The sequence below is a fragment of the Euprymna scolopes genome, chromosome 20 (assembly GCF_053919585.1).
Source record: "Euprymna scolopes isolate OS-2025 chromosome 20, ASM5391958v1, whole genome shotgun sequence".
Taxonomy (NCBI): domain Eukaryota; kingdom Metazoa; phylum Mollusca; class Cephalopoda; order Sepiida; family Sepiolidae; genus Euprymna; species Euprymna scolopes.
Genome location: NC_136501.1, coordinates 92141772 through 92161225, shown reverse-complemented (window position 1 = coordinate 92161225; position 19454 = coordinate 92141772). Strand labels below are relative to the sequence as shown.

The following is a 19454-nucleotide window of genomic DNA, read 5'->3' as shown; positions in this document are numbered from 1 at the left end:
CGACTAACCCGCTTACAAGGGCGCCTCGATTCACTTTTGTGGAACGAGGGTAAGCTTATTATATAAGTATTAGCTTACCCTCGTTCCACAAAAGTGAATCGAGGCGCCCTTGTAAGCGGGTTAGTCGTTCTGCAGGGAGAGGAAGTACAGACAAACGGTCTGCAGAGAGGTCTGTGTTCAAAATCCGAGCGAGGGAGGCCTGGGTCAGCCCAGTCTCTTGTGTCATAGAAACGCCGAGAGATTGGCTTTCCTGGGTCGTTCGCTTGAAGGAGATGCTCCTTGGGTCCCTGTGGTTGAGAACTCGTTTCCCAATCTCAAACCCAACCCTTCGGTAGAAGGTCGTCGTAGACCGAAGGGGGAGTCCAAGTTCTTCTCCGAATGCCGAACCGCTCTTAGAGCTTTGCCGGGGACCAATGTCCTCGATCAGCCAAGGAAGAAACTGTATCGGGATTTAGTGGAGGGGACCGCGAAGGATCCACTTTGTAGGCAGATGGGATGGTCGATGGAGGTTGTCCGTTCTCAATGGTGTTGGGCGCCGGGACGGGAGATTCTGAATAACTCGGAATTCTCCCTGACTTGGCGACTGGTCCGAAATGCGCTGCCCCTCTTCGACGTACTTTTCCGGTATAAAGAACATACCAGCCGCTTCTGTCCGTGCTGTGACGAACGCGAGCCCGAAACAATCGAGCACGCGTTTTTTAGTTGCAGCCGGATACAGCCCCTATTAAGGTACGTCGAGGGGGTAACAGCTCGCATCGATGCCGAGTGTCTGCTCGATCTCGACGTAGGAACTTTTGTGTACAACATGGAGCCGCCGTTCCCCAGGGAGGAAAGTTTGGTTTTCCTGGCGATCCTAGCAGTAGCGCGCATGACCATTTGGATCACGCGCCTCAAGTTGGTCCACGAAGGGACATCTGTTCCTGATCGGGATCTGATCGTTTACTTTAAACATTTGCTTAAAGTAAAGATCAGATGCGATTGGGAGAGGTTGCCTAGAGTGGAATTTGACAAGAGGTGGGTGCACAGCACTAGTTTGTGCATCCGTCGAGGAGCCAAGTTTCAATACGTGTTCCCTCCTTAGGCATGGCATGGGCGGTGCTGGGTCCTACGGAACCCATCCCGCCTAGGTTAGCATTATAAGTTCAGTAAAGTAACTCTTGACTGGTGGTACAAATGAGATCCTGTTCCTGATTTTATTTTTTGGTATTAGAGAACCTCTGAGTCTGCCCAACCCCCCTGCTCCTCATCTTTATTTTCTGATGCCCCCGGTCATCCCCCTACTCAGAGGTCACCTTCCTACCCCCTCCATCCGTTGCTTTATTTTCTCCCACCTCCATTAAGGCGACTTCCCCAAACCCCATTAGGGATGCTCTGCTTGTTTTCGGTTCCCCGGAAAACAGTGGGGGATCTAGCCACATAGAATAGTACAGGGGGGTCTTACTAACAACACATTAGTAGTTTTTTCCTTATTTTTGAAATGAACATTTTCATTAGTTTTTTCCCACTCCACGAACATTTTATGCCAATTAATTCAAGAACTCTTTCTAATGAAATCGAACTTTATTTTCTCACACATACACACACACACACACACAAAAAAAAAAAAAAAAAAAAAAAAAATGCACACACAACATACAGAAATGAATATACAAATTGTACATAGTTAAATTTTACATTGAACGCTGGGGTTATTAGATTAGGATCCACAGAGTGATTGAGGTATTTTGGTAAATGTTGCCAGTCAAGAGTAAGACTTCAAAGTCTCATCTGTTACATAGTCAAAAAGACCCTGTACCCTCCCCCTCCCAATTTCTTGTAGGGCCTTGTGCCTAATTTTGTTGAATTGAATTTTTTGTACGTTTTTTATGTTCAATTTTTTCTTTCTCAATAAAATATATAAACAAGATCACAGTGTAGTATCTGTTCTACCTCGGTCAGTTGAAGAGAAATTCTTCATGACTGAGACAATTTTCGTTCCTACCCAGAATGCCCCTTTTTGGGGAGCTGGATTTTCTCCACATTAAAAAACGACCACATTGTCTAGCTCTACTCTCGTGGGGAGGCAAGTAAATATGAAGAATAGCAGCACCCACAACAGAGCCTGTCGGTTTAAGATAGGCTTAGAACAGTCACAGCAGACGCTGCAATTCGCCAACAGACTAAAACTATTTTAAATTAAATAATCTCTTCATCTGAATTACATAAAATATATAGCAATCTTAATGGAAATATTCTGAACTAGCAGGGGTACCTGGCGTTGCCCGGGTGTTTGGAGGTGTGTGTGTGTGTGTGTGTGTGTGTGTGTGTGTGTGTGTGTGTGTGTGTGTGTGTGTGTGTGTGTGTGTGTGTAAGGAGGGGATGGGGGTAAAATAAAGAATAAGCGAAGTAATAACTCTGTTTTAATATTTAAAAAAAAAAAAAGATGGTAAATTTCTTTTAAAAATCGGAAAACAAATAAAAAAAACAGCGATCAAACGTAAAACTTCTTAAAAAAAAAAAAGAAATCGGAAAAACAAAAAACAAAAATAAGGGAAAAAATGATGAACCTGTTTGGAAAAACGAAAAGAAACAAACACAGCGAAAAGCGGAAAAAATGGCATAAATAACCCTTTAATTTGGTTAAGTCCATGGTGCGTTTCACCCAGTAGAAAGCATAGAACGAAAAGGAGCGTTAAAATTCTATTCCAGTTTTTTAAGCAACTACAAAACGAAATAAAGCGGAAAAAATGGCATAAATAACCCTTCGATTCGGTTAAGTCCATGGTGCGTTTCACCCAGTTAAAAGAATAGAACGAAAAGGAACGTTAAAATTCCATTTCAGTTTTTTAAGCAACAACAAAGTAAAGAAAACACAAACCGGTGTTCCTTCGTAACTGTCCCTTGTGAACGATCCCGGAAACGGTGTAAGTGGTGGCGGAGGAAGGAGGAATTAATTAGAGAAAAAGGATTTTACTACTTCCATTGATTTTAACCGATTGTGGCAGTTAACTCTCAGCAGAAAAATATAGGAATCTACGATTATCGAGGAAGTGGAGAGGTAATATGCCTATAACACACCTCAGATATTGTGCTGCAGTTTGTGCATATTACATTCGCATGAAATGTCTTGATTTTTAATCCTATTAAGGTAAAAATCATAGGGGGGAAAGATGAGTTCATTTTATATCTATAGAGATAAGACGTTTGGCAATTTGCAAAAGTGGGTTTATTATAATTTGTGTTGGTTTTTCCACACTTTATTTAAGAGGAGAGATTCTTAAACTTTCACAAAATAACTTTCAACAGAAACAGCTCTCAAATATTGAAGGGAGTAAATACGACATTTTTTGTACAGACATTTAAAATTGTCATAGGCACTTGAAAATTCAGTATGTTATTGCTATACATCTTATGAAATGACTGACTAATTTTTATGATCCTAGGTTGAAAGGAACGGCTACAGTAGGAATTGGAATACACACTACTAAAGCCTGATTGTCACAGCTGGTGAATTGTAAAAATGCAATCTGGACGAGGGAACATTTTAGAAAAACGATATGCAATAAAATTCTGTTTTAAACTTGAAAAAAAAAACATAGAAACATATGGAATCCTTCAGACTGCTTTGGGACCATCTTGCACGAATCGAGCATCAGTTTTTTTTTAGTAACATAAGAGATTCAATGAGTCTGTGAGGGATGATGAGAGGTGTGTGAGGAAGAAGGAAATAAAAAACACCAGGTTGATTGGCCAAATAAAGAATTTCATAGATAAGGGTCCTCGGATGTCTATAGAACCAATAAGTGCACAGTTTGATGTCAGTGTGGGAACTGTACACACAATTATTCGCGAAAAACTGAAGATGCAGAAGATTTGCGTTAAGTTTGTCTCAGCATTCTTCAAATTGGTTCAATGTCATTTCCACTAGGACAATGCACCAGTTCACAACTTCATCCTTGTCACAGATTATTTAACCAAGATGGGCATCAAGACAGTTCCTCACTCTCCCTATAGCCCCCTGTGATTTTTGGTTATTCTCTAAGTTCAAGGAAAACCTTAGAGGCTGTCGTTATGAGACAATTGACATGAAAGAGGCTGTGACGAGGGTCACTGACACGCTCACACAAGAAGAGTTCCATGGGGCCGTCCAGAAGTTGTTGGAACGGAACAACAAATGTATTGCAGCCGGAGAAGATTACTTCGAAGGGGACTAGAGTTTAATATGTGCACTATCAATAAAAGTGGCTATACGAAAAATGTCTGAAAACTTATTGAATGCACCTCGTAATCTCCGATCTTGTGGATCCCCAGCGTAACAGATAAAGTACTTGGTAAAATTCAGTTGTAAACGACACTCTTCTGGAGGTTGAAGATTCAATCCTCAGTGCGAGCAATACTCAGAATACACTTACGATTTACTATAGACTTCTAGCTGGTTATGGCTGAACAAGAATGTCACTTAGAACTGAATTTGTACTTAGTACTTTATCCGTTGCGCCATGGTTGACAGGACGAGAGCATGTTACCTCTGTGGATTAATAAAAGAATTCCGTTAGAGATACCGAGTTCGGCAGGAAGATTTTTAAGATACACCTGAAGAGGTTACATTGGCCGAAATGTTGTGAAAATAACACTCAAGTCGTTCGAATAATCCAAATGAATTAATGATTCTCATCTCAAAAATTCAAAAACATAAAAAAAAAATTAATATTGAAGAATCCGGGGCTTTTTTTTTTTTTTTTTTCAGAATACCTAACAAAGCAAAAAAAGAAAAGATGAAAAAATAAATACTAAATAGATAAATGTTACCAAAGGCAAGATAAGTTACTCTTCTACCTTACTGGATAATTTTTTTAAGTGTGTTTTAACTTATTTTAAAGTGTTTTCCACTTAAAAAATAATGGTAATATAAAACCTGCCGAGTTTATACGGAAAACAAAATTCAAGCCTCGCTAATCGCTGAAAATCGAAAATTAAAGAAAATCCAGATACATCCAATAAATGTTACTACTCGCGTAAAAATATAATGTTCTAAAAGTATTTTGTTTAATTTTTTATTTGGGGGCAATTATCGAGGCTAAAATCGATTGAGACCATAATTTTGTTGTTTTCTTTTTTCTTTTTCTTTTGTTTGTTTGGTTTTGTTTGCGGGAGTGTATTTTAACTCAAAGGCTTCATTTTTTTAAGTAAAATATACAATTTAAAATAAGTTAAAACACAAAACTTATCTGAGTAGATAGAAAAATAACTTATCTTGCCTTTGATAACATTTATTTGTTGTGTATTTATTTATTCATTTTTTTTTTTTTTTTTTTTTTTTTTTTGCAATGTCTGGAAAATCACCAAACCATTTGTACTTACGTTAATAGACCGTTGTTATTACAATAATCAGTGTTGTTAAAGTTGTGGTGTTGTATTTGATTCAAAACGATACTTGTCTGCGAGATTTTCTTTGTATCATGTGTTTCCAACCAACCAAAGGTGACGTCGACTCAACAAGAGGAATGTTGTAGAACAGAGTATTAAATCCAACGCGACGACAGAAAATTGTTTCGGCTGTGAAAAGGAGAAAAAGAAAGGAAAAGGATTTGAACAAAGTTTTGTTTTGTCAAGGACAATTGCGGTTACGGCGCGACCAGGAAAGATGATCCTTCTTTTTCTGTCGAGTAGATTAAGATAAATCATTCAAGCATTTTTCCTATCGTCTCGTGAGAGGGAATCTTTTTCCTGTCATTTCCTAGTTTTTATTTTTCTTCTTTTAATCTTTCGCTTTTTATTCGTATTTTCCAGGCCTTTCCCCCCTTCCTTCATTCTTCCTCTCTCACTGCTTCTCTCTCTCTCTCTCTCTCTTTCTCTCTCTCTCTCTCTCTCTCTCTCTCTCTCTCTCTCTTTCACACACACATCTGTATTTATAAAGTTAGGTAATACAGTAATACCTTGATTCCAGTAAAGCAACTGGCCCTGACGATATTCCAATTATAGTACTCAAAAAACTTCAACCTGAAATAGCGCCCATACTTACAAAACTGTTTAAACGTTGTCTTAAGGAGAATAGTTTCCCATCTCCCTGGAAAATTTCATCAGTATGCCCTGTATTTAAGAATTCAGGTGATCGCTCATCCCCCTCTCAGTACAGGCCAATAAGTCTCCTGTGCGTCATGAGTAAGTTGCTGGAATCTGTGTTAAAATACAGAAGTAATCAACCATCTCAACAAAAATAACCTTCTTAGTGACACTCAATATGCTTTCCATTCTGCTAGATCTACAGCAGATGTGCTTACAGTTATATCTCATAGGATTAGCAAATCTCTCGACGGAGGCAACCTTTCTAGGGCAATTGCTCTTGACATATCTAAGGCCTTTGATAGGGTATAGCATAAAGGTTTACTTCATAAGATCTCTAGCTATGGTATAGCTGGAAATGTCCTCTCAATTATTAAATCATTTCTTTCTGATAGGTTCATAAGAGTAGTAGTTGAGGGGCAAAAATCAGAAGCTCACAGTATTAATGCCGGTGTCTCTCAGGGGTCCATCCTGTATGTGTGTACACATAGGTATATTTATATGCATAAAAAAAGGAGAACGTCTACCTAAAACCACTAACTTAGTTCTAAAACAGATCCTTTGTTTGATAAAATGCATGCCCATTGGCTGATAGGAAGGGGCGCGGTGGATACTAGAAAGCTGATTGGCCAACTAGAAATCCTCAACATATATAAAAATAAGAAGCAACCACAGAATTCGCGCATAAGCCTGAAGAATCCTATAGTTGGATGAAACGCAGAATATTCAGTGTAGCTTAATCGCCATATATATTTTATAAATTACTAACTAGCTCTACCTACATATTGAGCACTTTTGAAGTAAATACTTAAAGTTTACGCATAAGTCTATACTTTCGTATATTAAATTTATATGAATAAATGAAGTAGTTATATATATATATATGTATATATATATATATATATATATATTTATATATATATATATATATATATATAGTCTAATATAATGGTTGTTCATTACATTTCAAAATGATAAATTATTACAAGATGGTTTCGTTTGCAACATAGTTACAAATGAACAAGTTACAAGGTGTATGTCGGTTATTTGAACTATGTAATTTTGTTCAAAATAATGTTTTTCTAATTTTTTTTAAGGAATTTATTTGTTGAGTAAGTCAGTAAAAATGCGACAAAGACATGAGAAGACTCTGTGTGTGTGTGTGTGTGTGTGTGTGTGATATATATATATATATATATATATATATATATATATATATATATATATACATATATATGGTGGCGCCAAAAAGAAAGTCCGAACTTTTCAGCTTTTCGAAAGATACAAATTTAAGCTAAACTGAATGTAACTGTTTAAACAACCTATACCTCATTCGATTCGCCTTTTATTCCTTTATAATTTAATGTAATTTTACGTGCTCATATTTGACTTTTAATCGAATATACTAATGCTTACGGCAATTTAAAAAAAATAACTTCAAATCGAGGAGGCAAAAAGAAACTCCGCACAGTGGAAAATTATTATTTAAATGTAACTTTAGAATGTTAATGCAATACAAATACAACAAGAACACAATGAATTATTTAATATTTAGTGTCATAGTCTTCTGCAATTTGACAACGTGCACTCTTTTGGGCATTTCTTGAATTAGTCTGCAATATTATTCCGATCAAAGGATATCGCACTTCTCTTTAATTTTTGTCCAAAGTTCTTCCAAATTTGAAATTTTATCATTGCGTAGCTGTTGCTTGATGTAATGACATACGTTTTTGATAGGATTGAAGACTGGAGGTTGTGCAGGCCAATTCAAACACGGAATATCATGCTCTTTAAGGAATTTCTTGACATTGTCAGCTTTGCGAATGGGAGCATTATCCTGCATGAAGATGGGATTATCATCCAAATTCCGACCAAAGTAGGGTAGAAAATTCTCAGTCAACATATTAATGTACTTGGTCGAATTAATTCGACCTAGCAAGCGAACTATAGGCTCTGGACCATTAGCATTAATAATGCCTCACACCAAAACTGAACCCCAACCACCTTGCAGTGTTGAAACTGTGCAGCTTGGATTAAATTCTTCGTCCTTCTTTCAACATACGTACTACCTACTATCACTGCCTAACCTATTGAACATGCTTTCGTCGCTAAAAATCACTTTCGACAAATACGAAGAGTCACGATCTTCATTGCAGTCCAGGCGGCGCTTTCTGCTCTTTACAGAAATCATTGGCTTGTGTCTTGCAACACAATCTCACAAATTTAATTCCTTCAATCTATTCTTAACTATAGCACTTTTTGACAAGATTGCACTGTTGTTGGATTTGGAGAGCGTTTTCAAATCTGTCTGAGGCTGCAGATCTTGATAGCATTGTCTTCCCTCTAAGAAGTAAATCTAGGACGACCAGATTTAGGGGGTCCATGAACACTGCCGGTGTTTTGGTGCTTTTGCACAATCATTCGTACCGTTTTCTCATCACATTTTTATCTGCGGCCGATTTCTCGATTGGATAAACCAGAAAGGTAGAGATTAATGAACTCCTGACGATAAGCTAAGGTCAAAGCATACGGACTAAATCTTACGTTGTATAACCTCGAACAACAATTTCGATTAGAGATGCTTTGTTGCCTAAAAGGTGGCCATTTAAAGCTGATTTTAAGCTCATTTGTTGCTGTGGAGTTTCTTTTTGCCTTTCCGATTTGAAGTTTTTTAAATTGACGTGAACACTAGGATACTTCAATTAAAAGTCAAATATGAACAGGTAAAATTATAGAGAAATAAAACGCAAATCAAATGTGGTATAGGTTGTTTAAACACTCGCATTAAATTTAGTTCAAATTTGCAGTTTTTGAAAAACTGACAAGTGAGGACTTTCTTTTTGACGCCACTGTGTAAATATATGTACATACTTCTTATATATATATATATATATATATATATATATATATATATATATAAACATGTATATAGAAAGACGTTTAATGATTCTCTGAGAAACAACTTAAAAATAGTTGAGATGCATGTAATTAACTGTGAAACACAATTGAAAGGTCGATTACTGTGGATAAAAACTATCAGAGAAAGATGTTAAATTTTTTTTTTTTTTTTTTTTTTTTTTTACAAGCGGCATTGGCTTAATCTTGCTGTCTTAACGCGTGTTTTAAGAAAATGGGCCAAACTAAAACGTCAGAGAAATTACAACAGGAACTGAAGTGCATTGAGACAGGTACCTTTTGTCAAAAGCTGATTTTCTAAATCATTATAAAAAAAAACAGGATCGACAGTCATATGAGAAGACTATTACACCATATCCGGCAATGTTAGGTTGCCATATTTATGGTCTAATCTGCAAATCAAAAAGTGGCCTGACACGACATTCAATGATTCACAATATACGAGCACATTTGTAAGAGGGAAAAAATGTTATGTCACATATGTGCACGTTTATGTATATAGATTCACGCTAGATTAAAAAGTTAAGTTTGGGGAAATTTTGGGAATGAGTTTAAACTAAAACACTATACAAAATACTGTTAGGAACTCACTCAATATATGTTACTGTGACGTAGGCTGGCATATAATCGATGGTTTTAAACTTTTGCTCGACAGGTGAATACTTTTAAGAGTCCTTTTTAGTGATTACCTGGTTTGAGGATATTTGTACAACTAAATGGCAAATCTGTCCCCAAAAAATTCGGTATTATTTTACTTTAACGCCTGTTTCACGTTCGTATATAACGAAATATTTTATTGTAGATTTCGGTGTGCTAAAACCGAATCTGCAAACCGTTTCCGTCGCAAAAAGAAAGTTTTCATGATATGAAGAAATTACTTTTTCGAAAAGTGTGTGATCAATTTTCAATGTAAATTTAACTTAGAATGAGCACCCACTTTCTGGCCACCTAAAAGAGGGGCATTTTTCTGTGTGTTTCTTGACTAAAAAGTTTTTTGTTTGATTTCTTTTGCATGGTAATAACCCCTGAACTCTGGGACTATTTTCCATTTCACAGCCGTAGCCTTTGTTTCCGCTATGCGCGAGCATAAACGAAAGCTGTTTAGCCAATAAACATGGGGAAAAGTGGCTAGAAAGTGGATGCTCATTTTAAGTTAAGTTTACATAGAAAAGTGATCGCCCACTTTTCGAAAAAGTAATTTCTTCATATCATAAAACTATTTTTTTTTTTGTGACGGAAACGGTTTGCAGATTCGTTTTTAGCACACCGAAATCTACAAAAAAAAAATTATTATATATGAACGTGAGACGCACGGCCCTTAATGGAAAATTTTATCAAAAATTCCGGGGGGAAATAGTTTTCAATAAAAACAGCAAATGAATTCGATAGAAAAAAATGGATGCTATTTTTTTTTCTGCGTGTTTCTTAGCTAAAAGTTTTTTGTTTGATTTCTTTTGGATGGTAATAACCCCTGAACTCTGGGATTCTTTCCCATTTCACAGACGTAGCCTTTGTTTACAGTACGCGCGAGCATAAACGAAGGCTGTTAAATATGCACACGCGTACCAAACTGTCTTGTCAAAAAACCTTTAAGCCAATAAACACGAAAATAAATGCCCCTTCCTCAGATGGCCAGAAAGTAGGTGCTCATTTTAAGTTAAATTTACATGGAAAAGTGATCAACCACTTTTCGAAAAAGTAATTTCTTCATATCATGAAAACTTTTTGGTACTCCTTGGGCGTTGAGTTCCATGGCGACCCGCAAAATTATTTAATGATCGTTCCCTTAGTCCCCCCTCAGTCAAAGCTAACGCATGTGCACGTAACATTTTTTTATTTATTTACTTACGTTGCCTTTCGCCTTTTTACAAACATTATTTACGTTGGCTTAACTCTTTTTATCTATATATTTATAAAAGCGAAAATGTGTGTATGTATGTTCGCTTTTTGTGTATGTCCGAGAAAGGCTGTTTTTTTTTCCGAGAAGCGGTCGGTCGGCTCACAACTTCTTAAAACTTTTATATTACATATAAATCATACTATCTACGAGTTAACAACGGAGGTCGCCTGTCTATTTAATTTGCTCGATTTCGAAAAGATAAATATTCAACATTTTTCGCTCACCGCGTGTGGATTAGGCTTTTTCGACACTAATTCTGGCGGTATTTTTCCGGTTGCGAAAGCAATCAGATTTGATCAATGTGGAAATATTTTCCTTATATCAGACAATTGCTATTCAATTTGGACAATCCCCTTTTTATGGGAGCTGCCCCTACTTGGGAAAACAAAAATAAAAAAAGCATTCCCGCAGTAAATGAAATACTACCCCGCAGTCAAAGTTGACCTCATTAAGTCATTAAAACGTGCACCTGCCAATTCTAAATAATTAAATAAATTCAAACGTGTTTTCGTTAGTATTTCGCGGGTGGCTCAGTGGTTAAGTTCGGGCGTCTTTTTTTTTCACACTTTAATTTCCAACTTCGCTTCAAGGGTTCGAGTTCGATCCTCATACTTACTACCAACACTTTTTTTTATTTTAACCCCCCCCCCCGAGTTTTGATTTACTCAAAACCACACACACCTCCAAACACCCGGGCAACGCCGGATACCCCCCCCCCGCTTGTAAATAATAAAAAAGTAACTAAACCATTTATTGATAATTTGTCATTTATTTATATATTTATTTATTTACGTAGGCTTAACTCTTCTTTAAGAATAATAAAAGGAAAAAGTCACTAAACATTTATTAATAATTTCTCACATGAGCAGATAAATTTGCTGGTCGCCATGGAACTCAAACGCCCACCCAAAAAAGTATTTTGTTATATACGAACGTGAGACGGGCCTTAATGGAAAATTTTATCAAAATTCCGGGATGCTATTTTTTTTTTCAATAACATAAGAAATTAAGAATTAGACAAATTTATTTTACATGCCAAGTACCAAACTGCCTTGTCAAAAAAAAACTTTTAGTCAATAAACACGAAAATAAATGTCCCTCACTCAGGTGGCCAGAAAGTGATTTCTCATTTTAAGTTAAATTTACATGGAAAGGTGATCACCCACTTTTCAAAAAAGTAATTTCTTCATATCATGAAAACTTTTGGTCCTCATTGGGCGTTGAGTTCCATGGCGACCCGCAGAATTATTTAATGGTCGTTCCCTTAGTTCCACCCTTTAGTCAAGGTTAACGCATGCGCACGTAGCATTTTTTTTATTTATTTATTACGTTGCCTTTCGCACTTTGACAAACATTATTTACGTTGGCTTAACTCTTTTCATAAATAATAATAAAAAAAAGTAACTAAACCATTTATTATTAATTTGTTACGTGTACAAACATTTATTTATTTACGTTGGCTTAACTCTTTTCATGAATAAAAAAAAAGTTTTACTCTTTAAGAATAATAAAAGGAAAAAGTTACTAAACATTTATTAATTTCTCACGTATTTTGGGCCGAAAATATGGATGCCAAGGGGTCAAAATTCAAAAGATTTGATCTTTGCGATCTTTAACAAACTCGAAGTGCCTGAATCTAGCGAGAGTAGGAATCGGGACTCCATGGTTAGAAGTCTAAACCTCTATCTCTTGGCTATCTCGCGCGATTGCTAGATGTATCGCATTTTATGTAGATTTTATTTATTTGTTCTTGTATGCGATACTTACATATACGTGTGTGTGTGTGTGTGTGTGTGTGTGTGTGTGTGTGTGTGTGTGTGTGTGTGTGCATATAGAGATAGATAGATAGATAGATAGATAGATAGATAGACATACATATATTACATAGAAAAATGCGAGCATGAAAAGTAATATGGTAAAGATTTTAACATAGAAAAGTAAAAGGACTAGTTTTTAAAACTGAAAAAGAAAAGGACAAGATATTCTCGTAAAAGTATCATAAATTTATAACTTTATATGTATTGTAGCATTAAGAATTTTCCTTAATTCAATTTAACACTGCAATATTTTAAGTTAAAACATTTATTATATTTTTATTAGAATATCTTGTCTTTTCCTCTTTCATGTACCTATTTACTATGCCTCCCCACGGGACAGAGTTAGACACCAGGGTCGTTTTTTAACGTGGAGAAAAGGTACAAAAATAAAAATTGTCTCAGTCGTGAAGGATTTCATGTAATCCAAGATTTTTCCAGGCTTTGCTTTGAAATAAAAATTTTTCCCTCTATTTCACTTCTAACCTGTGAATTATTAGCGACAGTACAGTTGAGCGACAGATCGAGACAGCGGTGAATTATTAGCGACAGATTTTTTATATATCCTGTTACGTCATCATCTTCGTCGTTCCCAGCCGATTTTTGTTTGCTATAACGATTCCACTTGGTTGCTATATTAACCAACAACCAATAAAAAAAATAACGTCTCTCCGTTCCTTAGAGATTCTGGGAACTTTTTAACGCAGTAATTTTATTACAACTTCTGTTTTACAGAACGAAAATTGAAATTTTTTTTTTCAAAATATAGCTGCGAAGGTTACCTATGAAATGTAAAAATTGTTTGAATTTGGTCGCAAAATGAGTGAGTATATATATATATATATATATATATATATATATATATATATATATATATATATATATATATATATACTAGCATTTCAGCCCGACGTTGCCCGGGTGTTTGGAGGTGTATGTTGAACAAAAAAAAAAAAACAGAAAAGCGGTCAATTCTTTTTTTAACTTTGACCCCTATGATGACCCCTTAACATTTGTTGTTTTGGGCTCAAATCCAGTTATTAAGTTAGATCCATGTCCAAGGACCCTATATCTAAAATTTCAAGTGTTTAGACCCAAAATAGTCGGAGGAGGTTGGTAGAGTTATCAAAGGTCAAATCGTTGAACTTTGACCCCTTAACAGCCAAATTTCTGGCTAAAAACCGATCACATGGATTTTTCAGATCTCAGTACCCTGTATATCAAATTTCGAGTTTGTAGACTAAAAATTTACAGAGTTATTGTGTAGGAAAATGTACATAGACAGACACACAGACAGACACACAGACACCCAGACACGTTCACTTTTTTATATATTTATATATATATATATGTTTATATATATATATATATATATATATATGTTTATATATATATATATATATATATATATATATATATATATATATATATATATATATATACTAGCGTATGTTGAGCAAAAAAAGCGGTTAATTTTTTTAATTTTGACCCCTATTATGACCCCTTACAATTTATTGTTTTGGGCTCTAATCAAGTTATTAAGTTAGATCCATGTCTAAGGAACCTATATCTAAAATTTCAAGTGTGTACACCCAAAATTGTCGGAGGAGTTTGGTAGAGTTCTCAACTGCCAAATCGTTGAAGTTTAACCACTTAATCGCCAATTTTCTGGCCGGAAAGCGATCACATCGATTTTCCCAAATCTTAGTACCCTGTATATCAAATTTTGAGTCGGTAGACTTAATACTGACAGAGTTATTGCGTAGGGAAATGTACACACACAGACACACAGACAGATACATATACAGACAGATAGACAGACACATTCACTTTTATAGATATACTAGCATGGGTGCCCGGCATTGCCCGGGGGTTTGGAGGTGTATGTTGAGCAAAAAGAAAAAAAGCGGTCAATTGTTTTTAACTTTGACCCCTATTATGACCCTTAAAATTTATTGTTTTGGGCTCAGATCAATTTATTAAGTTAGGTCCATGTCCAAGGAACCTATATCTAAAATTGTTTAGACCCAAAATTGTCGGAGGAGTTTGGTAGAGTTCTCAAAGGTCAAATCGTTGAACTTTGACTCCCTAATCGCCAAATTTCTGGCCGAAAACCGATCACAAAGATTTTGCCAAAATCTCAGTACCTGTATATCAAATTTCGAGTCTGTAGACTTAAAATCGACAGAGTTATTGCGTATGGAAATGTACACACACATACATTCAGACACACAGATACACACACACAGGCAGACACTTTTACTTTTATAGATATATAGATATATTTGTGTGTGTGTGTATGTGTGTGTTTATGTGTGTGTGCGTGTGTTCGCGTGTCTGTGTGTGTGTGTGTGTGTGTGTGTGTGTGTGTGTGTGTGTGTGTGTGTGTGTGTGTGTGTGTGTGGCTCCCATCAGTCTTGACAGACTATAGATACCTACTGTAAGGGCGCCTGCGCGTGAATTTTTTGTGTCAAGGGTTGCGCAAACCCCAACCACACCTCTCCTGGGTCGGCTCGGCATTGTTGAATACCAGTAGCAAATGATGGAGGTTCAGGACGACTGGAAACAATGCCGAGATAAGCGGAAAGCACATACATATGTGTGTGTGTGTGTGTGTGTGTGTGTGTGTGTGTGTGTGTGTGTGTGTGTGTGTGTGTGTTGAACAGCACGGATGATTCTTGCTTGTTTCGTCTGCGATCCGTTTTTTTCTATTTGGTGGGTTAGTGTTCGAACGTTTTGTTCGAGTGTACAAAGAACGTTTAACGAAACATTCATAAAAGAAAAAATGCTGCACAAATATGTGTGTGCGTGGTTTTTTCTCGCGCGATTGTCATCCAGTAACTAGCGTTGTAGCATTTTATTACGTTTGCCAGATATTTTGCGTGATGGCGACATTGCGTACGGCCGTTAAGCTTGTTAGCATGCAATGTATAAAGTGAGATTACATTTCTAGTAAACAAGATTTCTTTTTATCTTGCATTTTATTTAACCTTCACATTGAGAAAGAACATGAGCAAAAGCGATGCAGAAGGTGTTAGTAAGCGCCAATTTAATCAAAATTCAAAATATGTTCATATATTATGAAAGGCAGAAAATCAGTGGATGTTTGTGTGGCGCATCGGAATTGATTGTAAAAAATACTGGCGCATAGAATGAAAAGGTTAGCCACCCCTGCAATGACAGTTAAATGCTGAATCCCGGAGAGGGAAATAATGTCCTTACTTTCTTTACTAACTCAGTGTTTGAGACGTAAAAGAGAACTTCAATCGAATATTCGAATATATACGTATCTCATACACAGATCAAGTTAGTAAGTTAGATCCCTGTCTAAGGAACCTATATCTAAAATTTCAAGTGTGTACACCCAAAATTGTCGGAGGAGTTTGGTAGAGTTCTCAACTGTCAAATCGTTGAAGTTTGACCCCTTAATCGCCAAATTTCTGGCCGGAAAGCGATCACATCGATTTTCCCAAATCTTAGTATACCCTGTGTATCAAATTTCGAGTCGGTAGACTTAATATTGGCAGAGTTATTGCGTAGGGAAATGTACACACGCAGACACACAGACAGATACATAGACAGACAGATAGACAGACACATTCACTTTTATAGATATACTAGCATGGGTGCCCGGCATTGCTCGGGTATTTGGAAGAGGGTCCCTTGATTTCTGAAAAAACGACTGAAATAAAATGACTATCTTCGCGCTGATATGCCGGACACAATATGTTTTCCGTTCTAATACTGCCTAACGAATACACGCTTTCGCTTGCAAACGGATAATTGGGCAGATCTTCGATTTGTATTGTTTTTCGACGTTTTTAAATTTTTACCTCGATTTTTCTCGTTATACGCTGAGTATTTTTAATGAAACCTTTAAAGAATATGCTCCTTGTTTTATTCCAAACAATTTTGTTTTTTAGACAATTTAATAATTTTGCATCTGAAAGAAAGTTCTATAGAAGTTTCTGCTTCGAAATTTTAAGATTTTTTTTTATTTTTAAGACATTACATGTATGAGAAGATGTCAAATTTTTTTAAGACATTACATGTATGAGAAGATGTCAAATTAGAAGGGGGAAAATGCATGATAGGCGAAAAAAATACCTAAGAGAGAGACGCATATACCAATAGGGAGTGAAAAACAACTATTGCTACTATTGCTAAATCTGTGACTGCCATATTATTTGAGGATATATTTTAATACGAATAAAACAAATCGGGAAGGGGTGGGTTATAAACTAGCTTTTACTAGTGCTTCAGACGCCTCCTTGTGTACATTTGTGATCTTTGAAACCAACGCATTATAGGTGGAAACATTATTATGTACTCACGGATCAAGTCGAAATTAGTATGAATTCCAAAAATTATGGAAAATAAATCAGTAGGAAAATAATTACAAGAAAACCAGAAGGTGCTTATGTAGATTAGGGATATTTAAAATCAATGTATTCCAGGTGAAAACATTATTGCATACTTATTGTCGTGTCGAAATTAGTATAAATTGCACAAAATATGATGGAAAATCAACCATTACAAAAATAATTACAAGCAAACCATAAGGTGCTTGTGTAGATTAGGAATCTTTTAAACCAACGCATTTCAGGTGAAAACATTATTACGTATTTATGAATTAATAGAACAATAATTACAAAGAAAATATCGGGCGCTTGTGTAGACTAGTGATTTTATAAACCAATGCATTTCTTGTCGTGTCGTAATTAGTAAAAATTCCAAAAATAATGAAAAATGAATCAGCAGGAAAATAATTATAAGAAAACCATTGAGCGCTTGTGTAGAGTAGATATTTAAATTAACGTATTTTTTAATGAAAACATTATTATGTACTCATGTGTCATGTCGAAATTAGTATAAATTCAAAAGATTATGAAAAATGAATTAATAGAAAAATAATTACAAGATAATATAGGGTTCTTGTGTAGATTAGAGTCCTTTTACAGAGTAACAACATTATTGCGTACTTACTTGCCATGCCTAAATTAGTATGAGTAAATCAATCAATAGAAACACAATTTCTCTTCAAACGGGGTAGAAACTTGGTTTTACTAGTGCTTTGGATGTCTTCTTAATGCATGGCTTTTAGTAGCGCTTTGGAGGCTTCATGATTTTTATTTTATTTATTTATTTATTTATTTATTTTACTGCTTACTTATGAAATTGTTTTTTTTTATTTTATCTTTGTTTTTATTCGTTCAAGCTTGCTTGAAAATGATACATAAACTTGATTTTAAAAGAAATGAGTTCCTGGATGATGAGTGATAAGGATATCAGTTTTAAAAGGCATATGTTAAGCACACTTGTTTAATGCTGCTTTATTATTTATGGCACCGGTCAATACTCTGAAACAAACTTTAAAGTAATCTATATATTAACACGATAGCGTGTGTATTATTTTGTGTCTCACGCTTACATCATTTTTCTTCCGAATGGCTGTCGTTTAATTGTTACGACCTTCCATTTCTTGTAATAATTAATTTTCCCAAGAATTCAAAAGATTTGGTTTCTGTTTCGATTCAAGTTGATGTATCCCAGTTATATGGATAGTTTTTTTTTAATCACAACGTTATAACATATAAAAATCGACTCTATAATAATATATACGAAATATGCATAAATTAATATATCATATTTAAGCGTACTTCACGACTGGGCTACGCCGGGCGTCCCTGCTAGCTTAGATAAATACTTTTGCAGTTTTAACAAAAAAGTTACAATAATATCAGGGCGTCTCTATTTTCGCTGAACATCCACAGATTGCCAACATCAATATATTACATATGAAAGAGTCCACTGTGGAATTTCCACAGGTCCCGCTAGTAAATCATTAACGCTCGGTAAATATTGTAAGTACTCGTCTGAGATCTAATCTATGACCCCCCTTGCCAATCCTTCACAAAAAACATTCGTCCAGCTACAACTACTATCAACAATATCTGTGCCTAAATCTAAAAGCAAATTCCATGAACACAGCTTTATTTCTAGAACTGCCCGCCTTCCAGCTTACTGTAACGGAGGGCGGATTCGCGTATGGCGGTTGTATGCAAGTACCAAACCGTGTGCGAAGGGACGTTACGTTGAGGACAAAAAGAAAAATATATAAAAAGAAGAACGCGTGCACAGACCGTAAACCATGATCAGAATCATGTTCGAGAGGATAACGATCAGGATCACTTTAGAGAGATGATCACGTTCGAGAGGATCACGATTACGTTAGAGACGTGGGTAACGTCACAGCCCTAATGAGAAGTCACACGTGGCGGGAGGATGAGGAATAAAGGTATTTTCAAAAACCCGAAACTGTTAGTTGAATTCTTTCTTTTCCTTGCGATGCAATCTACAATGTGTTGGGTCTACCTGTTGTTACACGAAAAAACGTGTGTATACTACGTTACATGACTACAACATGCTCCTCTTCAAGTACAATGTAAATAAGACCTTAAATAATCAATCTATACCCAATTTCAACCACTATCGAGTACTACACTGTTGTCCCGATGACCACCGTACACTCATTTAACTCTTATCCTCGAGTGGTATTCGAGCCTTGATAAGTTGTGAATTACTTGTAAAAAATATACCATAAACAGTACAGCTGGCATGTTTTATAATATTATTTGACTTTTATTAAGTCTTATGTTTAATCAAATAGTCCTTAATAGAACATGAAAAAAAGACGTGAGAAACCTATCTCCTTTTGTGTAGACCTTCCTTAATATTTTAATTGCCACTGTTATATATATATATATATATATATATATATA

At 35.7% G+C, this 19454-nt stretch overlaps 1 protein-coding gene across 1 annotated transcript in view; it reads right to left on the bottom strand.

Annotated features, from left to right (window-relative positions):
- The window catches only part of LOC145241550 (uncharacterized), a 96199-nt gene that overhangs the window by 56518 nt on the left and 20227 nt on the right, over window positions 1–19454 (bottom strand). The window contains exon 2 of the mRNA XM_080104617.1: window positions 5341–5535. The gene's annotated coding sequence lies outside the window, so the exon portion shown is untranslated. The remainder of the gene's footprint in view (window positions 1–5340; window positions 5536–19454) is intronic.